Source organism: Heliangelus exortis, chromosome 12 (genome assembly GCF_036169615.1).
Source record: "Heliangelus exortis chromosome 12, bHelExo1.hap1, whole genome shotgun sequence".
Lineage (NCBI taxonomy): Eukaryota > Metazoa > Chordata > Aves > Apodiformes > Trochilidae > Heliangelus > Heliangelus exortis.
Window position 1 is genome coordinate 6,805,926 of NC_092433.1, and position 26,750 is coordinate 6,832,675.

The 26,750-nt window shown below is 46.4% G+C and overlaps 1 long non-coding RNA gene across 4 annotated transcripts; it reads right to left on the reverse strand.

Moving 5' to 3' along the window:
* LOC139801466 (uncharacterized) lies at positions 1-26,728 on the reverse strand. Of its 4 annotated transcripts, XR_011728215.1 has the most exons (7): positions 24,645-26,728; positions 21,403-23,048; positions 9,876-10,007; positions 9,275-9,426; positions 7,421-7,488; positions 6,952-7,088; positions 1-103 (listed from the first exon to the last, which is right to left on the reverse strand). It is a non-coding gene; the product is annotated as an uncharacterized lncRNA (long non-coding RNA). The 4 variants fall into 4 exon arrangements; XR_011728216.1 differs by lacking the exon at positions 6,952-7,088; XR_011728214.1 differs by lacking the exon at positions 1-103 and having other exon boundaries at positions 6,323-7,088.
* Positions 26,729-26,750: the final 22 nt, after the last annotated feature.

Here is a 26,750-nt window from a genome sequence, read left to right on the forward strand (position 1 = left end):
TTGTAGATGTGGTGGCCAAGTCCACAGCCCCAGGGTGTGACTGTAACACCATCAGCCAGAGGAAACAGCAGCCCAGGGGTGAGACATCCATACCTGCAGCAGTCTAGAACCAACACCAAAAGAAAATTAATTAAAGAACAATCACGCCAAGGTCTTTGGGGAAAAAAAAAAGAAAGAAAAAAAGAGAAAAGAAAAAGAAAAAGAAAAAAAAGAAAAAGAAAAGAAGAGAAAGAGAAAAAAAAAGAAAAAGAAAAAGAAAAAGAAAAAGAAAAAGAAAAGGAAAAGGAAAAAGAAAAAGAAAAAGAAAAAGAAAAAGAAAAAGAAAAAGAAAAAGAAAAAGAAAAAGAAAAAGAAAAAGAAAAAGAAAAAGAAAAAGAAAAAGAAAAAGAAAAAGAAAAAGAAAAAGAAAAAAGAGCAAGAAAAAAAAAAGAAAAAGAAAAGAAAAAAAGAAAAAAAAAGAAAAGAACAAGAAAAAAAGAAAAAGAAAAGAAAAAGAAAAAGAAAAAAGAACAAGAAAAAAAGAAAAAGAAAAGAAAATGAAAAGAAAAAAAGAAAAAAAAAAGAAGAAAAAAGGAAAATGGAAAAAAATTTTAAAAAGAAAAAAAAAAAAAAAACAAAACAGGAAAAAAAGAACAGGAAAAAAAATTAAAAAGGGCCCTTAGGAGCAACAAGCACACATCAGGTCCTGTGGTGGAGAGGACAGAGCTTTGGGATAGCCCAGTGCAGCTCCGTGGCTTTAATGTTTCCTCTTGTTCTTTAGGGGTTTCAGCCAGACAGACAGTGGAGCTCAAACCTGCACCCGTGTCTTGGGAGTGCCAGAAAGTCCAGCAAAGGCTGAGCTGCTGTTGGCCGTGCACAGAGGAGCAGCCAGGCACCTCTTTCTCTGAGGATGAGATTTTGGAAGGGGAAATGATCTGTGCAAGCAGGCAGCTGGTGTGGGTGGTGGGCACATCACCTCCATGGCTCTGTCTGATCTGCAGAGTGAGGTCGTGGACTTTGGATATTTTGGGCCAAACATTTTTTTTCCAGGGTTATAGTCTTAAAAGCTAAGGCCAAATGTGATCCCAGCCTCTGAACATCTTTGTGGCATCTTTTCTATCTGCCCTGGGATTGGGTGGGATGGCATTTTCCCATCCCTCATAAACCGTGTCCCTGGGAGCCACCGCCCCAGCCATGGGGAAGGACCCCAGCCCATCTGCTGCCACCCTGCCACCGGCAGCAGCCCGATGTCACCCACCTCCCTTGCAGGGGGACAGGGCAAGGAGTGGCTCCTGCTTTTCCTCGCATGGCCACCCGAGGGCAGGCTGAGGCTTTTGGCAGTCCGCAGTTTTCCGAAGAGCCAGACGTGAGCAGGGAAATCGGATAAAACGCAACATGGCTCCGTCTCAGATGAATCACGCCGAAGGAGTCAGCTTTTGTAAGGTGGAATTGAGTCTCTGTCAAATGCCACTTCCCACCTTCCAGCCCAGACATCATACAGGAATTCTCAGCAAGTCCTTCCCTGGGGATTATTTGTATGGCGATGAATCAGGAAGAGAGCAGAAGTCCCGGGATCTGTCAGCTCTGTCACGGTGACAGAACATTGCCAGCCCTGCTGTCCCTGCAAGGCACACGCAGCCACGCTGGGGCAGGAAGCATCAGACCCACCCAGAATTCAGGTGGCTCATTTTTGCACGAAATTTCAGGTAACCTTTGGCTGCAAGCCTAGTTCAGAAAGTTCTGAGCTTCTCACTGGAATGATTAGGTCTAACTTTAGCAACTAAACTTAATGTTTACCACTTGTGCATCACAACCCCCAGTTCTCACGCATCCTGTTAATATTTAAGCTGGTGAGCACGCCACTCTCAATACAACTTCTGCAGTTTTAAGAAAATGCCAACTGGGGGACAGTGCATGAGGCTTCAGAAAGATTCCACGAGACTTTTCCTAGAAAAGCTGAGGTTCTTAGCAAAAAGGAAGAAGTATTTGCTCTCTACAGAGGAAGCACCAAGGAACGTGCAGTTGATCAGGGCAATGTACACCAGCTAAGGTAGAACCAGCAACCACACTGAGGTCTCAAGTCACCAGGAGACTGATGTCTCCATGACCACCATGATTCCAGCAGGAGTCCTCCACAGCTGCTTTATGTCCCATCCCAATAAATCCTAGAGACAGAGGCAGTGGCCTTGAGCAACCAACCCTGCAATGCTGTGCCACATGTCAGCCCAACCACCTGGCGTGGGACAACCATCCTGCTTCTGCACTGCTTTCCATCCAGAGAGTACAGCAGCAATGAGGGAAGCCCTTAGGCACCACAGAGGGAACCAGGTCCAAGGAGCTCAGCTGATGACAATGAAATGGTCCCATTGCCTCCATGAGCAGGGGCTGTTTCACATCGGTGGAAGATGTAGCTTGCTGCCACATCAGTGATTTTCTGCTTCCAATGACTTCATCCTCCCATGTGTGGCTGAAACTACTTATTTATAGACCACAATTTTCCTCTCCCACCTGCCTTTGTGCTTATTTTCCTTCCCTATGAAGTTAAGATATGAGAAAAAAAAAAGTCCTCCAATAAATCTCTCGCTGACCTAAATGCAAATTAGTTCAAGCAAATTCAGAGAGCTTTGATCCTATGTAAGTAAGAGGGGAAAGGGGAGAGAAACAGGCTCTGCTGCTATCAGAATGCATCTTTACTGCAGCATAACTAGACAATGAAGCAAAAGCCACTGGAGTTTAAAGAGGAAGCTCAGCCAAAGGTCACCTGGCTGTCCTAGGTGCTTGTTATCAGAGCCCTGAAAAGAGGGAAGAAGGTGATATGAGATTATTATAGCAACAACTGGAAAAAGCTGAAAGGGCCAAGGGAGCCCATCACTCCCCCTCAGCATGCAGGGGTGCTCCACTGCTCTAAAGAGCCCGGGCTCTGAGTCTGTCTCAGATCCAAAATGTATAGAAGGCAGAGAGCCAGAAAGCTCCCTGTAAATTGCCTTACCAAATCTTATTTGCTGCCCTGTCTTTGCAGGTGATTTGAATGGCTTTCACTGCTCATCCATATAGCTGAAGTAGTGAGGGGAAGGGTGACAAGAGGACAGAGACATACTGACAAGACATATCCTGGAGCACCAGAGGAATACACTGTTCCTCCCTGTGTGGAGCTATGCAGTTCTTCACTCACTCAGGAGTGCTGGAAGGAAGGAAGGGAGCTCATAAATGCCTACAGTTTCCAGAACTGGCCTAAAGGAGTAGTTAGATTCAGGAGTGAGAAATCCTGGCAAGCTGGATCCAGCAGCAGCAGCAGCTTTCTTGGCATCTCCAGTGTCCTCTCTAACCACTTACATTGGTTCTAGTGTCTTAAATCACTGTTAGACCTTCAATTCTCTTATGTGAATGTAGATCAAGTTCTTCTTTGAAATATGTCCCAGTACAGGAGGCCACAGACTCAGAGCTCTTTCTTCTGGACCCATGGACCTCTTTTGTCCATGGGTTTCTCCCTCTGCAGTATGAATAAGCCCTCTCTTCCCCACATTACAGGCTAACCCCCAACTCCTTGGCTCCAGAGGCATTTTTATTTTGTTGAAATTTAGGTGCTAGCCAAACAAGCAGAGTCTCTCTGCTGCTCTTGCTGACCAAGGGCAGGTAGCTGCTTTCAGTCCCTGAACTTTCTCTGTTGCCTGCAGGGGTGAGCAGAGTTCGGACTTCACTGAACTCACAATTGCATCAACCCAGAACGCAAAGAGCACAGACACCTGTACTAGGGAAATGCTGAGTTCACAGGAGTGAAGCAGAGACCTTTGGGTGATGGAGTCCCCCCACTGGTGATGCACCCAGCATCCACACCCAGCAGGGGCATGGCCACACAGACCCCAGTGGCTGGCCAGAGGGGGTAACACTGCACAGCACCACCCACCTAATAAACCAGAGAGGTGTTAAGCAGCCTGAACAGTGCTACAGGAGCATGCAGAGAGTTCTTCACCTTGCTCTGTTAGGCTGGTTTCCAGTTAAAGCTGATCACACTGGGCTGGATCACATTTGGCCTTAGCTTTTAAGACTATAATCTTGGAAAAAAAAAATGTTTGGCCCAAAATATCCAAAGTCCAGGACCTCACTCTGCAGATTAGAGGAGAGTATTGGTTTGTCTGTGCTAAAGGGCATTGAGTTTCCATGCAAAGTAACATGGGAAGAGCCAAAAGGATCCACATACAGGATCCTCTGCAGGAGGATGCAGAGCCTTCTACAGAGACAGCTGTTGACAGCACTGAGCTTGGTCAGCACACAACTGTCTCTTCCTTTCTTGTTTCCCTCTATGCTCCCAGTGGTCTTTAACCTCCTGGAGACCCAGCGTGGTTGTCTGCTCACCTTTCCTGCAGGTTAAGGAGGGGAATGGCAAATCAACATGTCCAGGGCTGGCTACAGACCTAAACCAAGTATCTTTTGCATTTACTGTCCTTACATGCCAAAGGGAAAGATGCACCAGTTTGCAAAAAGCTAGAGCAGCCCTAGTCCAAGCCAACATTCAGTCTGCAGCATCCACCTAACCCTTTCCCCTGCAGCTTCCTTCTCCTCTCTGAACAGCCTTGTTGAGTTACCAAAGCCAGACCCTTCTGCAGTAAATTTCACTGCACTGGGGGACAGCAGGACTTCATATTTTCAAGGCAGACAGAACCATGGAGGTGATGTAGCCACTGCTCACCACCCACACCAGCTGCCTGCTTGCACAGATCATTTCCCCTTCCAAAATCTCATCCTCAGAGAAAGAGGTGCCTGGCTGCTCCTCTGTGCAGGGCCAACAGCAGCTCAGCCTTTGCTGGACTTTTTGGCACTCCCAAGACACGGGTGCAGGTTTGAGCTCCACTGTCTGTCTGGCTGAAACCCTTAAAGAACAAGAGGAAACATTAAAGCCACGGAACTAGGTAAGAGCAGTGTTTCCCACTGTCTAAACAGAAGAGGACAACTGGAAAAGTTTTACTGTCCAGACAGTTAATTACTAACATGATTTGGCTGCATTTATTACTAACTCTTCTAGACTCTATTTCTTACCAACTCTATTAAACCCTATTTATTTCCCCCTCTATTAGGCTCTGGTCACTCTGTCCAGCCCCTCATCACCTACAGCCACAGGAAGACAAGAAGGAGATTTCAGGTGGTGCTGGCTCTCTTTCAACCCATCCACTCACATCTGGGCTTGGGCTTTCTTCAGCAACCATTGCTCTGGCCAAGCATATTCAGACCTGCCAAACACCATCTAAGGGCTGATTGGTACCAGCTGGTGTGAACTACAGATTCTTATGGGACATTCTCAGATGTTAACATTGTGCCCATGCCACGGGACAGTTACCTGGCAGAAAGGAGAAATTTCTGAAGAGCCTTTGTTGATTTTTCACTTCCAGAGCCAGTGGTGGTGGGGTTCAGAAAAGAAGAATCAATAAAGCTGTGCTGAACAGCTGCAGGCCATGAAGAAGAGCTCACTGAATCCAGCTGCATCCAGGAGTGAATCCACAGGGAGGACTGGGGACTTCTGCAGCTTTGGGCATCCCAATGCCCCCATTTCTGCAGTTTTTGTGATTCAGTGGAGAAGCATCTTACAGGCCTAGGCTGCACATTCTTTAAAAGCCAAGCAAAATACTCCCATCTCTAAACACTGCTGGAGTCCACAGCTGTAATTTCTAGTCTCCTCAGGCACTAATGGTGTTTTTGCTCCATGAGAACCCTAAGGTGAAAGATCAGCCACTCTCAGAGGAGCCCAGCATACAGCTCAGCCCAGCCCAGCAGACCAGGACAGCCAAGCTGTGCCTGATAGAGGTTGTCATAAACTTTGTCACAGCCACCAGGCACCCCTGTGCTCCAGGCACGTGGTGCTGTGATGTGCTCTGACCTTTAAGAGTGCTCCCTTCCTGGCACTGGCTGCATTGTGCCCTCAAGCCCTGGAGGAGTTTTGACTGGGAGGAAGACATTTTGCCCTTTGCTTCCTGTATTTTCCAAGAAAGAGAAGGGGGTGCATGAAATAATTTGCCCTGAAATATTCTCTCTGGATTTGGAGAACTGGCAACAGTTTTCTTGAGCCAGCTTTACATGTTTGACATAAACTATACTGACCCAGGCACTACCACAATATTGATAAAGCTCCTTCAGGCCAGCATTTAAAGATTTGTGAACGAGGACTCTTTATATGCCCAGAGATCTGTCATGCAGCTGGAAAAGCTCCTTGGTAGCAAACTAACCTTTCAAAAGGGCTATGCATACTTCTGCCAACAAGGGGAAAGTGCTTCCCTTGTTGGAACACATTACAGCAAGCCTTTGCATGGCATAAACTCTTTTCATGCCAGCAGGATCAATGCAAAGGACCCATCTATGGTACCTGGTATCTGAGCTCCCACTTCTCTCTCTCTTGCAGCCTAGTGTGAGGCAGGCTGGCTGCAGCATTTTGCCAGCTCTGTAACAGGGGAGGCTATTTCTAAGGTGACAGAGACCCAGCAGACAGCTGAGAGCCCAGAACAACCCCTGAGCTCACCTTGTTAGCAGTCCTGGCTTACTGTTCCTTCCCAGTCTGTGCTAAGCATTGGCTGAGTTTGGAAGCAGTGCTAAAAGCAGGTTTGCTGCTATTGTGCCAATGAAGAGAGAGCTTGTCAGAGGGAGATTCACCAGCAGCAGGACAAGGGAGCAGCAGGAACATTACTGTACAGTTTTTCTGCTATAGAACAGTTTAAGTGTGAGTCCTTCAAAATGCCATAATAGAGTTTTAACATGCATTTAACTGCATTAAGTACTGGGAAATGGAAGGAGCAGAGGGTATTTCACTGTCTAGCTTCAAACTTTTACAAATGGATGTGAATCGTCCACCCAAAACACAGATTCAAAGAACAAGCCAGTTCCTAACATGTTCTGACCCTTGAAAAGCATCTGGATTCAGCATTTGGCTTTCACTTTATCTCCAGAAAATCTTCTGCAATTTAGGCTTGCTCTGGGGGTGAAGCTCACCAAGTGTTCCCACAAGCAAGCACTGTGCAGCTGCTGACAGTGGGTCCAAGACTTTGGGGTGGAGAGGCAGGACTCAGCAAGTGATTGCAGACACCTCTCCCAACTTTGTTTCAGAAAGTGACCTGTTCCTTTTTCTCCTGCAAAAGCAGAAAGGGGAAGAAAGGAACTAGTTGTCACAAGAAGTTAAAAAAATATAGATGCTAGAGCTGCAGAGAGTTTGAGATGTGCTGCTTTGAGACATCCTGAGGTGTAGGAGAAGTCTCTGTCCCCTGCAGTACCTCGAGCCTTCCCAGAAGAATCTATTTGCCAGAGGTCACCTAGCCCTGGTTTTCTTGGTCAGATGTACTCCCTTTTGGAAAGCAGAGACATTCCTCTGCCTCTGCCTTTCAGTTCAATGCCAGGTCCACAAGGCACCTGATAAATAACCAAGGCTTATCAAGACAGAGAACATTCTTGTCTATTACTGTACCTTGACCCACTGTTTGCGATCTTTTTTATCAGCTCCAGGAGATGCAGGCAGCAGCTGGAATCCAGGATCTATGGGAGGAAAGAACACCATATCAAGTGTTTTAAAAAATAGAAATATCAGAAAGGACAGACTTGAACCAAGTGAGGCAGACAAAGCCCACAGTGCCTGCCAGGAGGATGAGCAATGCAAACAGTGGATGCCTGAGTCTGAAGTAGATTTTTTCCCCAGTCACAGGAGAGGAATATGTTTTAAGTAGCTGGCTTTTGGCCTTCTGCTTTGCTTACTCTTCCAAAGAGAAAACCAAAAGTGATGCCATACCCTGCTTCACTGAAGCACAGAAAGAAGCATCTGGGAAGGGGAAGGCAGAACATGTCAAAGTCCTGACCAGCCTAAAGGGAGATTCACACAAACCTCCTGCTCAGCCTGCTATGGGATAGTTATCTACACAGTCTGATACCACAGCCAAATGGAAAATACCTGCTGATCTTTGGGATGCTCCAAGCAGCCAGGAGGAGAACAAGGGGAATATCACACTCCACTGCTCCTAACAGATTCCTTGTTTTCTTGAATAACCACTGCTTCACAGAAGGACCAAACCCTCAGTTTGAGCAGGCTCCACAGCCTCCACCACAGCCACGTTCATACTTACACCAGCTCAAGAGCCTCATAGCTACTGCCCAGTTTTCAATCTCATGATAACTTTTAACATGTGCAAGTAGAAGCAGAAGAGCAGAATGAGGAAGTGATCCACTGAAACTTGTCTTTTGTGAGAGACTTCCCTGGAGGACTAGTGTGAAAAAGGCACTGCCTGCCCAGAGAAGTGCTGCACTAAACCAAGTGCTGGAGAATGGCCAAGCACTGGTTACAGCTGGGTGCTTTGTTCACAGGTGACTCCACCTCTGCCAAATGCAGGCAGTGGCTGAACACTTGTCATAATTAGGGCTGAGGTGTCAGGCCACTTGTTTCCAACGCCTGTTATTTTAATTACGTGTCTTTCAGTATTTTGTATTCACCTGAAGAGAGCCAGTGTCCAACTTCAGAAGGCAGGAGACCTGGATGCTAAGAGCTTCCAATGTGTTGCTTTCCTCGTGCCCAGGAATGGTCCCCAGCACAAACCTAGGTGCACCACAATGCACCTAGAAGGCAGAGGAGAAGGACCCCACTTGCTAAGGAAACTTCTTGAACAATTAGGATTGGCAGAATTTAGTTCTGTCAATTTACTCCAAGGATACATTTCCATCAACAAACATTTCTTAGAAATTGCAGAGGCACAGTAAGGGACTGGACAGGGAGGAACAGGCTATTTCATCTGCAACTGTCTTGACCTCCAGGGAGAAACCTTCCAGCACAACATACTTACACCATGACAGAAGATGTCAGAAATACACACTGTTGACATTACAGGATGCATAAGCCAAAATGAAACCTTATGCCTTGCAAACTGTGAGCTGTAAAGACCAGCAAGTCTTATGGCAGTGTGATGTTATCCTAGAGTTTAGAGGGCAGGAGAGTGCAGCTTATATTGAACACACAATGCTAATTTATTTCAAGGAAGTTTACTTCCTAATATTAAAGAAATGGCTAAATCATTGCCAAGCTCTGGATCTAAACCAAGCAAATTCATAATACAGTTAGGCAGATCAACACAGAACAGGTTCACCACCACTTTTATGTCTTGGGCTGTATCCTCTGGCTCAGGGGATTGCCAGGAACATAGTGCACACCAGCACCTTCCCTTAGTGTCTGCAGCTAGTTGGGTGGATGTTCGGTTTGACTTGCTCATCACATACAGTCAACCAAGACTCAAGTGTCTGAGGCCCAATTTTGCTTACAAAATTGCAAACAAATCCTTACCTGGTGGTGTGGGATTGTACAGCCTTGTTTCTCAAAGTGTCTCATATGCTTAGTTCTTCCTTCTCTCTCTTGTCTCGGCCACCACCTCCAAAGAGAGCAAACACCTCCACACAGGGCTTCTCTGCTTCTTGTTTGTGAAGTATTACAACACACTGTACACACAAATAGTGTAACTTCCAATGAAACAGACGTCTTAGATAAATCCCGAGGATTAGTCACATTGGTGTTGCAATCATTGGTGTCATGGATAAAAATGCCCCAAAGAAGAAGAACAGAGACAATCTTCCACTATGACTTATTCACATTAATTATAAACAAAGACTCCCAAGTCTCTTGTGCTAGCCCAGCAGCTACTTGTGTCTACCTGTTGTCTGTTATCTTAGCTCAGGACCATGCTAGAGCAGATCTGTCACACCTCTGGAGTGGGCTGCCTTGTTCTTACAACTTCAACCCAACAGAAAAACCATGATTTTACTGCAAGTGCTCTATACAAGTTTCTTGCCCATTTCCTTGATGCTGTAAGATGCACCCTCATCTCACCTCCACATGATATAATTATAAGGTAGAGATTCCTGGTGCCAACCACACCATAAACTCTTACCTAGGTCAATGTCCTTGTTCAGTGTGGTGCTGCACCAGACACTGTCTCTGAACCATGGTTCCATGGTTGCTGCTCAGCTGGTGACATTGACATTCACAATGGATGCTCTGGGCTTAGGCTGTGGAGAGAAGACTTAAAAATAAAATAATAAATAACTCTTAAACTCATCAAGTTGTTTTAATTTAAACATGTTTGTACAACCCCTCTCCTCCCTAAGTGAATTACTGCTGTGTAGATGTGATGCTCTTAACAGCTTTTGACCTAATACTTTTACGCAGTAGAGGAAGTGGGAAGAGGATACAAAGTCCACACATGCTAAACCACCTTTGCAACAGGAAAATTAAGCCCCTTACATAGGAAAAGCAACCACAGAGTCAGGTCATTGGCCTACAGCAATAGGTCTGGTGGACAAGCTGAGATGTCTGGCTAGTGGGTGACTACTTACAGAGGTTGTGCAACTCCTCTGACTCTGCTCTGCAAGCACAGCCTGTGTCCAAACACCAGTGCTGGTGACAGTGTTACCTTCTATTGATACCATTTGCGTGCATTTTGTAAATAAACAGTGACTCATAACTGATAGGCTTGGAGAAACCCAGGGCAGGGGTTATAATACAGGTGAACTCATCACCTTCTAATTTGTCCAAAGATATCACTGTACATAGTGGGACTGCCTGCAGCCGGGTAACTCCAGAGAGGAAGCAAACCTGGATGTAGATACCAAACACTCCTGCCCGTGCTTGCAGTGAGCAGTACCTTGCCTGAGGCAATCCCACAGCAGCACAGGTTCACTCCAGTAGCCCACTCAGGGCAGGCATTCACCCAGGCATTCAGTTTAACTGGCAGCAGCAGCTTTTACCCATCAGGATATCCCCCAGAGATGGACATTTGTGCTATCTCCTCACCCAAAAGCACCTCTTCCCCCAGCACTGCACTGTGCATGCCTTGCCAGCCTCCAAGAGGACTACACTTAATTTGCAGTGGGCAAAGGTTAAAAAGTACAGAAGATACTGGACAGACATTAATGCTTAACCTTTGTCTGCCTTACACTGCTGGCAAATACTCGCAGGCAATCCAAAAATTGTTTCCACTCACTTGGCTTCCAATTTGTCAGCAACTGCATATCCTCTGCCATGCAGGGAGCTCCAGCAACAGGCAGACCTAAGGAAACCTGGTTCCTCATGGACTTAGTATTTGGATAATTAGTTTCTGCATGTTTGATTTTTTGTTTTTCCCTTATGGCTACTATGGTTCAAGTCTGCTACAGCCTCTTCTTGGTCACGGTGTTGTAAGGTTTCTAGCCACTGGCTATGTGGTTTCAGAGTTCCCTTAGAGACCTTTAAAAGCTTTACTGCACTTTGAGGTTTTCACTGAACTCAAGCATGGCCACCATGTTCAAACCCACTGGCAGGCAGGCAGCACAACCACAGTACAACTGGGTGCCATCATGAAGTTCAGCTTAAAACAGATGGAAAAGAAAGCCAACAGGGAATCAGGTAACAGCCGAGCAAAAATCCTTTAAAAAGCAACAGTATTGCAATATCAAATCTAAACAGGCATTGTAGAAACCACAGTTCTAGTTTGTAGCCTGGTTTCCTGAATTCCCAGAGATACAGCCTGAACTTCCAAACCAAACAACTTGAACAGTCATGACCCAGATACCAGATCTTCAGCCCTGAATGCCCAGAGAGTTGGGAAGCTCTTCAGTCCAAATCTGGTGTCTTGTTCTCTCACAAACAGTAGGCAGCCACAACTGCCTAGCATGAACCCTCCTGTCACAAGAGGAGAGTTAGTCCTTTATCCATGCAGCCCATCACCCTGCAGGACTGCCTGGTACCACTGGAGAAGCAGTAGCTGTATATAAATGGATGTCTGATTCATGCTGGGACACTGGTCTATTTTCTTGTCCCCCCCCAGACAATCTCACCCAGCACAAGAGAGCTATAAAGCCAGTTCCCTGCATGGTCCCACTCCAAGCTGCAGTGGCCACACTGGGCTGAGCAACCAGAGATGTCAGTGTCTGGCTGGAGGCTGTGATCCTTAAGGCTTTGTCTGGTGGTACTTAAGCTCTCTCATTCTTCTAGATGAAGGCTTTGGTGGGAGGGTACCCTGCCTGCTTTGCTTGGCAGTGTCTGAAAATACCATATGAGCAGGGTGGCACTGCAGGGACAGAGGCTCCTAGGATCTGTTTGCAGGCTTCAGAAAGAAGAGCAGACCATTAGTTTGAGCTCCCAGTGACCTCACCCTGCCTCCTCACCTCCATTGACATGCATGCAGAGGCACACAGTCCTCTTCCCATCCTTCCCCTCTTGCCTGGCAGGGCCCAGCTGTTCTCCTCACTTCCTCACTGGGCAGCCCAGGTCTGGACTGGGACCACTGCACCACCCCAGAAGTGGCAGCCAGGATCTGAGTGCTGGCAGGGCAGGATCATACAGGAAAGAGCAACCTGGGCTGCAGGAAGCTCACTGCATCACGAACAGCAAAGATGTTTTATTCCTTCAAGCACCCTCTGCTTTAAGATTAATTCAAACAGAAGTTGTTTGATTCATAGGATAACTGAAGTTTGCAAGATGAGTACCTGGTGGGGTGGCTACTTACTAGCAGCCCTGATTATTATTCAAGACCCAGGCTGGTGTTTAAAGACCCTCCATGTTCCAGTACAGCTCTTCCACCACCCACATAGTTCAGGAACATCTGAGGCTACAGTAACCATTAAACTGGTGTCCTGTGGTTTGGGTGGAAATCTGCATTAAACAATATCAAGACTTATCTTGAGATGAGCTAAGCAAGGTGGAGCAAATGGGACATGTGCTCTCGCAACAGAAAGCTGTGCAGAGCCCCAGGCTAGCCAGAGTGTTGCTGATGCCACCATCTCAAAAAGTCAGGCCCAGGGGCTGCCTACCTCATCTCTTATCCAGAATAACACCAGAAATTTCTCAAAGAGGTGAAAGAATGGCAGCCTGCCTGCATAGGTCTCAACCTGCCCTCCAATACCTCAGGACAGGTTTGTATCTGGACAGTAACACCCGTTACTCCCTTAGGAAAGTATCACCATTCGTTACAACACCAGCTTGCTTTGTTTTTCGTTTTAAGAATCTAAGTTAGAGGCTCCATCTTGCTAAATTTATGACCTCACCAGCTTCTGAAGACAATGAGACACATCTAATTAAATTCAGTTAATCAGTGGCTAAAATTATTTTTTCACAGACAAATCATCCTTTAGTTAGTTCCACAATTTCATGGCAACAAGCCCCAGACAGGCCGGAGATGTTGGGAATGGGAGGTTCTCCCCAGCCACCACACAAGACATACCATTCCTGGGTAGCTATTTGTTGCCACCAATGATGCTGGGAATAGCCCTGTCCCCTGTGAAACAGTGCATTCAATTTATAATAAGCACAAAAAGAGAAAAAAATAGAGCAGCCTCGACAATATCTGCTTGACTCACCCCTGCTGCTGTGTTTAATGTTGCTGGAGAATTGCTCCATGCAGGGAGCAATTTAGAAAAACCTTGATTTGGAAAAGCTTGTGATGAGGAAAGCTCATCTGCTTTTCTTTAGAGCAGCTGTGTGCCTGCCCATGACAGATGCACTTGGCACGTCCGTGGAGATGGCTCATACATACTGAAGGAGCAACTCATTCAATAACCACACATTTAGGAGACAGTCTCTAATCAAACTCTTCCTCCAAGCAAAGTTAACAGGCTCTCCTCGACATTCTCACCACAAACACATGACAGCTCCAGCACTCTGCTGTCTTCAGCACACAGCAGCCTCGTTGTACAAGGACCCACCAAGCTGACATGACAATCCCAGCCTCAGGGCATCCATGCACTGATCCAGTGTCTAACTCAGAAAATCTGGTGCTAGGAATTTACCCTGATCCTACATCTTGTCTGTGATACACTGGCAGACCGCATGGCAGTGCCTCCAGCTAAGCCACATTCCTGCTTCCCTGGCTTCTTGATGCTCTGCTCCATGTGGGTGCACAAAGCATGGGAGATGTCTTCTTACTGTAGGTGAAAAAATGTCATTCTGTTCCAAATTTCATTGCTGTATTGCTTCCTACACTGACTCCTCTCCAGACTGCTGCAGTGTGTTGAGACAAGGAGGACTCTGCCCACCCTTAGGTTAGACAGCAGGAGAACTGGGTCTGTGGGGAGATCTTTCTGTCTTAAACAGAAAACACCAAGATCAAGACACTGAAGAGGAAGGACAGTCCAGTCACACAGATACCCAGCCAGCACAGCAGATGCTGGTACAAAGCAAAGGCTGCAGAAAGCAAGTGCAGCTAAAACAAAGCAGGCAGCTCTGAAGACCCTGTATTCTTGGAAAAGATCAGTTGCACCTTCAAGCACAAGAGTCTGTGCCACTCCAGGTGCCTCCAGCAACTGGAGCAGCTTCACTCAGGCTTAGCTGGGGTGAACAAAGTGACAGCACAAGTGACCATTGAGGGCTTGCTCAGCCAGCCCTGCTACAGCAAGCAGTGTCACAGCCACCATGGGGACCTGGGCAAGGGAGCCAGAAAACAGCAAGGAGGTGCAGGGCCCTCTCCTTACTGCACAACCCACCTCCCCATACACCTCTTCATTGCCAGAGATGCAGCATATTGAAATCTCATTTCCTAAGGTGGCACATTATGAGACCATGTTGTCTCACCTTGCTTACTAGCTGTGATTGCAGCTTCTCCTGTCAAGCCTGGCAGTCTCAAAACTATCAGATTTTTATGCATTCTGAAGGAAAAGAGAAATTCCTCAGTAAGCAGGTAGAGAAGAGGGTCATGTTTTTGCTGCTAAGGAAAGGCTGCTGCTCCCTGCCTGCCTGCTGGCCAGCACACACACACACTTCCCCAAGCACAGTGTCTCCAGCCCAGCTGATACTTCTGGGATTTGGGAGACCATCAGGGATAGTGAGGCATATTAACAGTTATTGCATCAGAGGTGAGTATGAGGGAAGTCAGAACCTGTTGTTCACAGAGCAGTTTGTCCTTGCTTAGATTACAGTCCAGAGTTTATCCTAAGGGCTTTCTCAGTGGGTACTACAAGATGTCAGCTCTGCTACGAAGTGGAGCAGCCCCAGGGCAATGGCACTGGCATTGGTATGACACTGAGAAGAATTTTGGTTCAGGTCCCAGTTTTACTTTTGGCATCCAGAGGTATATGCTTGTTCTTGTGTCTCCTTTGTACCCCTAGTGGGTCAGTCTTACCTGCTCCTCTAGCAAAAATGGCACAGGTCTCCCCTGGGCAGACACACAACCAAGGTGAGACCAGCAAAGACAGCATCCTAATTACCAAAATGAAGCCCAAGAAAGTCATTAAAGGACAAACAACCCCTGATCGCTCAAGTTAAGTCCATTTTCTATCTTAACTCACTGTTTCTCTTCCAGAGTTTCCCCTCTCTGACTGTTGGGCCCATGGTGGGTGGCTGAGGGACAGACCATGCCCTGGGCCACCTCCCCCGGGACAACTTTCTCTGCTTTTCCAGAAGGAGATGCTCAGTGGAGGAGCCCTGATAGATTTCTCCTACTTTTGAAATTGTTTTTTTCCTTCCAGTTGATGATGACCTACATAATGAGCAGGTCACTGGAACATAAGAGATGTTTTCTGAGGCAGAGGAGAAAAGCCAAGCAGTTCCCCCCCACTGTGCATGCTTCTGAGGACAAAGTGAAGCACTGTTTCCCAGGGGTCCCACTCAACAGCCTCCTTCAGGCTCTTCCTGTCTGAAATCAGCAGGAGCTGCTGAGATCCCACTGGGGACATGATCAGACCCTGAGCAAAACATCAGGCTAGTTAAGGACCAGCTCTATGGGGGACTTAGGGGACCTTCAGGAACATAAACCCTCCTCATGGGAACAGTAAACGTGACTGTGCAGCTCGTGTGCAGGGCTGTGAGCCCTGTGACCAGGCTGCCTGAGAGCCAATCCACCAGGCAAGGAGAGCTCCCATCAAACAAGCAGCAAGTCCCTGTGGTACAGCCTCTCCCCAGCCCAAGCAGGGCTGCACACCACAGGAATACAAGACCCAGTCGTCCCCAGCTGGAAGAGTGCCCTACCTGAGAATCTGGAAGGCAAGAAGCAGAGTTAGGAGAGTCTGAACTCAATTTACTTCTCAAGTTCTAACCATTTCTGCTTCATTATAGGAGCATTCTTAAAGGCTTGCCACAATAAAGCACAAACTGGAAATGAGAAAGATTTGAGCAGCCAAGAGAAGAGAGATGCTGGGATATCTCCTCAGCATCAGCATAGTTAAGGCATGGCAGCACAGAATCAGCTGGCTCAAGATGTTTTCTCTAGCACCATCCCTTCTAATCTTGCAGCTGATCTCTCCCCATCTTCAGCTCCTGTCTCAAACAAGACATAACACTGTGAAAGATGTAGGCCAGCACATCTAATCCCCACACTGATGGGTGCACTGCAAGCAGGGAGCAGCTATCTGCCCAAGGGAAAGGCAATTATCTATTAGAGAAATTAATGTAACCTGATCCTGCCTGGGGCTCCGTCTCAGAGGGATACACAGAGGAAGTAACCAGAGCAGACAAGGGTGAGAAGCTCTCTCAAACAGCCTGATGGCTCAGAGAGCTCCAGAAACAATAGTGCAAGTCTGGTAACTAGGTCACAATTATGACCCTTAATTAATCTTGAAAAGATTCCCCATCTGCCATGGGGAACATGACAGATAAGGTAGCTCATTAAGCCCAGAAGCAGGCTAGGGGGAATGCCAGACCCCAGAGGTTTGGGGACAAAATTCCATTTGGCAGCAGCAACTGCTTTGCCCAGCCTGCTCTCTGCCAAGCTTTCAGCCAGCAGACACACCAGGCTCTTCCCATCTCCTCCTGGGAAGTGACAGAAGCCCAGAGCCTGCTCACTAGCCATGCCCAAACCCCACTGGCATAAACCATGAAACAGGAGAGAGACAGGACCAGGGTTTGCAGCAGAGGAGCCACACCAAATCCTGGTGGTCAGCTGAGACCCAGCTCCCTGTGCTGAGCTTCATCCCAAACCCTGCTATTTTCGCCCACACCCCTCTGCCAGGGTGTGCTATCCTGACTCACTTCTTCCCCTGACTCCTCTGGGAGAAGCTGAGAGGTCCCAGCTTCTCCGTGTGTGCTTCCTCAGCTTGCACAGAGGGCTACAGTACCAAGCCCTGAGACATGGCTGCTGAAAAGGGACATCAAGGCCAGTGGAGAAAAGGCCCTGACGCTGCAGCTGAAGTTAGGAGAGGTGGTGTGCCAGCAGGACCAGTGTATTCACCTGGCAAAAAGAGCTATCCCTGTGCATGACAGCAGAGAGCCTGCCTGGCAGTGGGGTGGCAGCCACTGGCTGAGGCCAAGAGCATGGATGGCTGACACTGGGGAGAACAGTCTAGGTGCATGGGATCTGCCCAGGCTTCTAAGGCTCCCTGTGTTTTGCATCTACACATGATCCTATGGATGTCTTAATCTGTGTGTATCCACTGGTGACAGGGAGATGAGCTGAGATAATGCTGATTGGGTTTTCAAACCCTGCTTCTGATACCTGAGCAATTAAAAAGCAGCCACCATCAGCAAAAATGACAAAACCTAACAGGGCTTCTGAGGACTTTGCACAGAGAAGGAGCATTAAAAATAGTTCTTTCAAAGGTGGGACACGTGACTAATAAATCCTAAACTGGCAATTGTTGGGAGATGGGGGCAGACTAATACTAAAGCCATATCTCCAGGGACCCTTATTAAGGTGTTAGTTGTGCTCTCTACCACCCCCAACAGCATTGTGTTCAGCAACACACAGAGCTGACAGCACGCCAGGGAACAGGCAGGACTCCAGACAATTAAACCAGGACAAGTAGCAAGAAGAGCTGCTAAGTAAACATAGAACAGTATTTCTGCCCAAGGAAATGATGAATAGCAGAGCAATTATACCCCAGGCATATGCACCATCACCATACACGTGCACTATTCTCCTGCATCCAAGTGCAGGTGGGTGAGGGGCTGCACCAACACGAGATCGCTCCATGAAAACTGGGTCACTGGCTACCAAGCCCAAGAGACAGTGCAAGGACTATGGGAAGGATGTGCTGAAATCACTTCTTCCAATTAAGACACAAGCTTAGGAAGCAGCTCTTGTTTATTTGCTCTTGCAATTGGAGCTTTAAATCTCAATTACTTGCTCAAAATCTCATCGTCCTTCATGGTAAATATATCTGGACAGGGTTTTTGCTACGAAGGAGACAAGGCAGTTTTGGGAATAAGGCTGAAGCAAACCTAGTACAGAGAGCACAAGCAGACTGGAACAATCTGCAGTCTTCCAAATCCAAAGACTCTCAAGAGAACCCAGAGCTTGTCCCCTTCATTCACCCACAGAAGAGCAGCACACTTGTTTGCTGTGCCAGGCATCAGCCTCCTCTGTCCCTCCTCCAGCCAAAGTGGCAGACCAGACACTGCTAAAGCCCTGAAGATCCTACTGGATTTCAGCACAAGATAGTACAAGGAACCCCAGGGTTTGGAAACTTTCACATATTAGAGTTGTTGCCTCCTGTTTTATGGCTGAAGTGGTAGCTACCCCACCCTCCACTACAGGGTCTCATTCCTGATGCAGGCTGGACAGGGTGAGTCTGCTTCGTATCTTAGAGCCCAGCCTAGCAGGTGTGTATTGTCCAGCATGACACCTCTTCCCAAATCTGCTTCATCCATGACATTGTTGCCTCACAAAATGCAGCTTAGCAAAAACCCCTTACCTCACACCCACTCAGACACAGAGATTGCTCAGCACACTCCATCAGAGGCAGAATTAACCTTTAAGTAGTGAACAGGTAGGGAAAAACATGGCAAGGGAACCCAACCAGCTCTCTGCTGCTTAAACACTGAAATAATACATGGCAGCTGTGCTGTGTTTGCAGAGTTCAAAATGTCAAACAACAGAAATGCATAATTGTCAGCAGGGTTGGGGGGAAAAAGTTCAGCCTCTGCTTAAACCTGAGCATCCCAGCAATAGACTTGTGCAGTGGAGTTAATCTGAAAGTTTGCTGGTACTACTGATGGCTGGAGAGAATAAATCACCCTTCATCCCAGATTATCTCTCCAGGTAGAGCCACCACCTCCCCATACCACATTCTCTCAGGGCTCAGTGCTTTCTATGTGATCAATCATCCTCATCAGTGCTAAGAGGGGAAGGGGGGGGGTCTAAGAAACAGTCTCCTGTCCTAATAGTGAATCATTTTTTTTAAATTAACACATTATCAGATTTTACACCAGAAACAAGATGTAACTTTTTGAGAACATGAAGTCTGAATTGCTTTTTTCAAGTAAAACTTTGAAGCAGAGACTTGTCAAAACTAGACATCTTTAAAAATAAAAATTAGAAGTACTAAAAAAAACCCCAAACCACCACAACTATACTCTTGTTATCCTAGGAGTTTGTGGGATGGATGCAGGTTTTTTTGGGCATAGTACTGCAACTTGCAAGCCTGAATAGACAAGGTTTTCTGATGCATATAAAAGCTTTGAAAAATTAGAAGAGCTCAGGCTATGGTGTTATGCAGACTCTCCTCCCACTCCCAGGACTCGTTTGGCACTGTGATGTTTCATAGCCCCTGTTGCCACACTCTGTCAATACTATTTTCACATCTAGAACATCTCCTCTTAGACTTGAGGCATCCATCTGCTCTGCTGCTTGGCCACTTCCCTCTCAACCCTTCACATGGCTTCTTTCAAGAAACTAATTCAAACTGACTATACAACTACAGCAACTCATAGTAACTAACAATTCATTCTTTGAAGTTTCCCTGAGCATTTCTGGAAACAATAAAAGATCAAACCTGCTTTACACTCCCTCTGCTTATTGCTTTCTTTCTCCAAGATAGTTCTTAAGACTGTCTCAAGACCAGCAATTTCTAATGCTATAGAATAGCTGGATAAGGAGGAAAGACACCTGGGTAACAGAAGAATTCTGTTGCCTCACTGGGTTCATGGGATAACACCCACACAGAATTTCCCAGCTTGGGTCTAGTCAGGAGAGGGAATTTCCCCCACCTTCTCACATCATCAGCAGTTATTTCATTCTGAAATGCTTCTTTTTCTCTGTATTTCACTGTAATACCAATCCTTACAGAAGAAATTAAAATTCTGGATGTGTGAGAGAAGAATAAGCTTTTTTTGAAACAAACCACACCAGCTAGCCTTGCTTGTGGGTGTACTGTACCTACTAGAGACATTTTAAAGTGACAGCCTTTTGGAACCCCACCATTTACACCTGCCTGAAAGACCTCAGAGATTATTAGGACTTCACAGGATGCCTTTATGCCTATTTCCAGGCCAAAAAGGCAATCTTATTTCTATTACTACACCTGGGAAAAGAAAGGTAGTGTGTTCATCTGTGTACTAACTAAAAACCTGTCTAGTCAGGGAATCTCTATTTTGACAAACAAAACCTCATTTTTTTTTACAAAGGATTTAACCTACTGTGTCAAACTGAGTCTGGGGTGACAGGGGAGGAGTGAGGGCACTTGAATGGGCTACTGCCTTGTAAGATGTTTGTAACAGGCCCTTGGAGTAATCCTCAGAGAGAGGATTTTCTTTGTTATGGTTTAACCTCTGTAGGCAGCTAAATCCCAAAGAGTGATTTGTTCACTCTCCCCTAGTACGATGGGGCAGAGAATCAGAAGGAATAAAGTACAAAAACTTGTGGTTAAGATAAAGACAGTTTAATAATTAAAAAGGGAGGAAAAAAACAATGAAGAAAAAAAAAATACCACCAAGCCCAAAAAAAATAAGTGATACAAAAGAACAATTGCTCACCCAGACAGTGCCTGAGCAACAGCAGCTCCAGCCCAGCTCAACCCCCACCCCTGGGGTTTTATTGCTGAGTTTGGTATCCTCTGGTGTGGGATATCTCTGGCCAGGTGGGGATGTCCCCTCCCAACAGACCACTTGCTGGCAGGGCAGTGTGCAAATCAGAAAAGCCCTTGACAATGTGTAGGCACTGTTCAGCAATGACTAAAACATCCCTGTGTTATCAACGCTATTTTCATCACAAATCCAAAACATAGCCTTGTCCAAACTCCTAGGAAGGAAATTAACTCTATACCAGTCAAAACCAGTGCATTTTTTACAGGGGCAGAAGGAGAGAACATGGTATGCCCTTGAATTCTAGAAGTCTTCTGCTTAACAGAAGGGTCCTAACATTGACACTGCTTTAAAAGAGACAACCCATAGGCTCCAGAACAGCATTTTTCACTGCTAGGGGTCCATTTCTTGTTTTCAAGGACTTTTACAGTCCTGTCTCTACTCTGCTTTCCACCTTGCTGACAATGCCCATGCTAAGACAGATTGAAGCAGCAACAGGAACTGACTTAGAGCTACCGGGTGTAGCAAAGATGCTTTACTATATAAATATATCTCTGAAGCTAGAGCTCCCTGTAACTGGAGTTTCCAGAAACTGCTCCTCCCTGTATTGGAAGGACAGCTGACAGAGGACAGAAAGAAGTGAATGCCTCTTCTTTGTCTGATTTCAAATGCTCCAGGTTCAGGAAGACACCCAAGTTAAGTCCTTTCCCCACCCTCTCACACCTTCACGCAGGGAGCACTCAGCTTCACTTTAAGGTACTCTTGCTCTCTGCTAAGTACATGGAGACTTCAGGCTGCTAGAACAGATAGAGAAGGTGGTGTCTCTGACTGAGTAGCTAATGAGGAGAAATGAGAGCCAAGACGTGCAAGAACAATGACAGGCTGAAGGCCAGCGATAATCCTAAGTAAGTAAAAATATACTGGTTGGACCCTGCTGGTTCTTTCCATGAGGAGGTAAATTGTGACAGAGAGAAGCAAACAAGGATGTGAATGCAAATCACTGCAAGCAGGAGAAAGCTGGCAGTAGCTGGAAGGACTCGTATAATTTTCTGCCATGTGCAGCACAAAGCAAGACAAACTTGAGGATGCAAGAGAAAAAAAAAAGACTGTTGTGTGATCTTCCACATCTGAAGCAACTGGAGGACATATTCTGCAATCAAGATAAAGGACTGCTGAATGTGTTAATCAGATGGGCTGTAGAGCCCTGCAGCAGCCCTGGAGTGGGAGTGGTGCCCTTCAGCAGAGGGCATGAGGGTGGCAACAGTTTCTGCTGTCCCCACCGAGCATGAGTCACATCACTGACACCCCTGTCACGGCATCTTGCCATGAGACCAAACTCCTCTGCACCGATGGGCAGCACTGGGGGCCCCCCCAGATGGGCAAAAGCATCCTGATGCAACACCCCCATGAGTGATATTTCATGAATTTTAAGAGATACCCATCACACTGGGAAGAAAAACAACTGGGTGCTTGTTTGCATGAGGTGGGGTAAGAAGCTTGCCTGGCCTGTGCCTGTGAAACAGGGGTGCTGCTCTGCCACTCTGCAACAGGTCCCATGGACCTCAGCATCCATTCAAATTCTCTGCTGATTAGAGGGTCCTATAAAGAAATGAGATTTCCTTCTCTGTGATGTAAAGAAGCCAACTGAATCCAAATGAGGAAAATCCGCTAGAGAAATTCCACATGGGAAGAATTTTCACTATGCAGCTACTATCACAGCCCTCGAATTTTGCCTTAAAAGGTAAACTAAGTTCTCTCTAAAAACTTCTTCTCTCAGGACTGGAGGTGGAAGTTCTCAGATCTGAGCCTGGAATTTGAGTCTGGATTAAATCCAACGGTCAGGATCACATCCACTCCCTTGGAAAATTTGGATCTCAATATAGACAGTGGCTTGGGCATGGGGAGGGGGGATTGTTTTTCTGTCTTGCCCTCATGACACTGACTGGGTGGGAAAAAACTAAGAATATGCTTAGTTCTTGCTTCAGAAATGGGCAAAAGGGATTAAATGTTGCTAATGGTACATCTATAAAGTTATATTTGGACAGGCTGAGTGCAGAGTGGCTTTGTCTCTTGCTTTTCTGATGAAGTATCTAAATGCTCTCTTAAAAGAAGCATAAAATTAATTAAAATTCAATGAAACAATCTAACTGATGGCAGATGTGAGGCTAGATGAAGGTACAAACCTGTGAATCAAGTTCTGTTTAAAGGAACATTGAGCAAAAAGTGCTCAGGAAAAGAGGGATGGGAGGGAAGAACTGAAGATGACTTAGACCCAGGCCTAGATGGTAAACCAGTAACATGGTCAGAGACAACTTGCAGCAGCAGCTCTCCATGGGCATCTTCAGAAATCAGCTTGACCCTGTGGAAGGGGATATTGGTTCCTCTATTTCAGTTTCTATAGAGAAAGCACTTCCCACAGCTCTTTATCTACCTTCAAAACTGATGGAGTTTAACCTTTTATTTTCCTCTTGCAACTTATTTAGCAAAGAAATTAACAAATTATCAGAATGGAATGGACTTTAGAAAAGTAAATTCAGCAGAGACTCTGAGGGTAGCTGTGCCCTTTCCCTGCCACTGCATCAGATGAGCCTTATAGGCAGATCCAGCTTCCTCTGCTGAATCCATCTGGTGCCCAGTATTTCAAGTTCCAGCTCCTGCACTAAAACAGGTACAGCTGGGAACTACCCTCTCCTCACCTCAACTTTGATGTGGCCAGCTGAATAAATTTGTTCTCACATCAATGCTATCCCCTCAGCTTATGCCCTTTTCCTTCTTTATTAGCTGCTACTCTGTTCTTTACATATTCACAGCCAGCCATCACTTCACTCCAGACAGGCTGTGTATGCCTGTTTCTCTCCTGGGACAGCATCCCTGTTCCTCACTGCCTGCTCACAGACTGTCCCTTGTCACAGTCTCAAGTCCTCCTTCTGAAGTGTGGCAAAGAGCATTTGCATGACAGTTCAGGCTAGTTTCTCCTGGGCCCTGTAGGATTGCAGTAATACATCACCACAATTAAAATCTTTAAATACCATTTAATTAATCCACTGAAGCCCTAAGAAATTTTAATTAATGGCAGCTTTATTAGTATTTACTTTACCTTGAACATGTAAGCTCTGGCAATATTTCCCAAGGGAGACAACTGGCAGAGCAGTTGAGAAGACACCCCTTTTCCCCTGGCTTTTCCTCACTCTGACAGTCCCAGAGCTCACAGCCATCTCTGTGCTGTGACAAGGACATGTTCCTTCTCTCCAAGGCAAGGGTCAAGTTAATGTCATTCCATTGCTCTTCAGCTCTACGCAACTCTTGTCATGTACAAGGTTAAATAAATTCACCAAAATCAAACTCTAAAGAAGTGTTACTGAGAGGTCTGATTAATGGTACAGATTGTAGGGAGGAAAGGAAAGCTGAGAGTTCTGCTCCACTTGGAGTTCTCTGTATCACAGCCAAGGTCACTGCATCTCAGCTGCCAACATTGAATGGTATTTGTGTAAAAAGCAGATGCTCCTCAAGCTTCAGACTTCACACATGTTTTTGAATACAAATCACAAGTTTCTGAATCCCAGCAACAGAGCAGACTGATGTACTTCAACCCTCAACCTTGCAACATGTCCAAATGCTGCTATTAAGATTATCAGGATAAAGAAGGATAATCAGATTTTTGTGGGATTGAACCTGCAGTGGCAGGTGTCCACACAGATGAGTTCTGCAGCCTGTTGCAGCACTCTGCCTGCACATTTGCACACCTTTCTCTGGTGCCTCTTAATACAAAATGTATTCCCTCTGTTCCTCCTAAGTACCATGGTTAATAAGGGAAAAATAGAAGGAAAAAGGCTACCAATATACTATAAATCAAGCATATGAGACTTGATTTCTGTTGTTAAAACTGAAATCCAAGTAGCACTGGAGTGACCCCTTAGGTTCAGATACATCAGTTCTGTGCTCTAAGGACACTCACCAGGTATCTGCACTGTAGAATATTGTGATGTTTCCTCATTTTTAAAAGAAACTGATGTGATACAAAGCTTCAGGGCAGGAATTCAAATGCTGATGATCAGGGGAACAGGGATAGCAGTAGTCTGAGACACCAACAAGGTATCTTTAAACTTCAAGTGCTAATTAACTATTATATTTTGCAAAATTTAAATATTTGAGGCATGTAACACCAATGGAAAGCCAGTTGTGAAAAAGAGCACTTTTCATGAACAAACTTTACTAATAATATGAAGCACTGTCCTGGTGTTACCAGATAACCAAGACTCTTGCTATTGTAACTGCTATACAGGCTCAGGTCAAATACCATAGTCTGTTTAATCATTCATTTACAGAACAAATTAAAGGTAGCATAGATCCAGTTTAACAATGTGATGAAAAGCTGTTTTGTAATGGTAATTTCTGCATTACAGTGCTGGAATAATGCTTAAGATTTAGACATGAAGTCTTCTTAAGCAACACTGCCTTAAATTCCTAAAAGCAAGAAGCAAGCTGTGGTTTAAAAAACCACTGAGCCCTACCAAATCCCAAATCCCACACTCTGCCTACTTTTTTCAGGGCCTCTCAAGAAGTACATGAAAGCAGAATTCTGTTCCATTTAGTAACACACTGGAGTTGACAGTGAGTCTGCCCTTTTGACTACAGTTCAAGGTTGCCTTCCTCTTGATCTACTTACGCAGATGGCAAAGTTTACACACTCCAGCCAGCACCCTCAAAGTCAGTCAGTGATGAAGAGAGAAGGGTCAGGCAAATATCCTGCTGGTCTTCTCCCTGCCCTCTAACAGAGGAGTTCTCTAAATATTAATTTACAACACGTAAATACCAAGAAATACTTTCCAAGTGCTTTTTATCCCAACTTGAGCTCAGCAGCCACAGTTCTCCATAGGTTCTGTATTTCCTTCATTATGAGCACCTTCTAGTAACTACACACCGTGACAGCACAAGATACCAGACAAGTAAGAGTGAGCTTTAAAAGAGCTCTCCTCAAAACTCTGTTCCAGTTACAAAACCCACTCTTGCCTCCAAGTGCCCGTGCTGGCTCCCAGCTGGCAGAGGGACGTGATGCCAAGAGGCAGCACTCTGTGTGAATCCTGTCTTCCTTGACATCACTGTTTTGCAAGATGGGGGGATGGAAAACACTTTGTCATCTTTCTTCTCCATTCTTTCCACACTTCAGCAGTTGGTACCTCCTTACAGGAACCAGTGCTGCTACAACTCAGATGGCCAGATTTGTAAGGAGAGCTCCTTCTCTCATTACCCACCCATAAATACTCCTGTAAACAAAAGAACTATAATGTGCACTGCAAATGTAGGACTCAATTTTACTTCCTGCTGTCATTCTCACAAGCCATGGCACCACATTTCAAAAAAACATACTGGTGGAAATCTGAGCATCAAGAAACGAAGTCGGAGGGGTTCAGCATCCCACCACCACCTGCTGCTCTCTGAACCCCTGTGCACGGACTCCGCAGGGATCCAGGGGTGCATGTTTGGGAAGAAAACAAGAGATGTGTCCGAGCAGCGCTGGGTTTTCCCACTCAGCTGACTCGGAGCTCCCGTTTTCTAATGATCAAGCGCACTACAGGCCCCCGAATCTCCTGTCCTGTCCTGTCCGGGGGTAGAGGAGCGCAGAACTTCTGGGAAACAAGCGTGGGACTGAGGGGAAACCCAGAGCTGGACAACTACCCCCGCCCGGAGCCTATCCATCTCCTCACGACCCCCTGGGAACTGCTCGGGGCTCCTCCAGGCTCCGCCGGAGCTGCTCAGAGCCCCTTCATCTTCTCACGGCGACCCAGGAGCCGTTCCGGTCTCCTCCTGTGCCCCCCGGCTAGCCGGCAGCCACCCGGGGTCCCTCTATCTCCTCCAGGCCCCCCGGTAGCCGCCCAGAGACCCCTGCATCTCTTCACGCCGCCCTAGAAGCCGCACAGGAACCTCTCCATGCCCCCGGCAGCAGCGCGGAGCTGCCCCCAGCCCCTCGCAGTCCCCAGCGATCCACTCGAGTCCCCTCCGCCACCGGAGGAGCCGCTCGGAACCGCCCCCATCCCCTCACGGCCCTCCCACACCCCCCGGG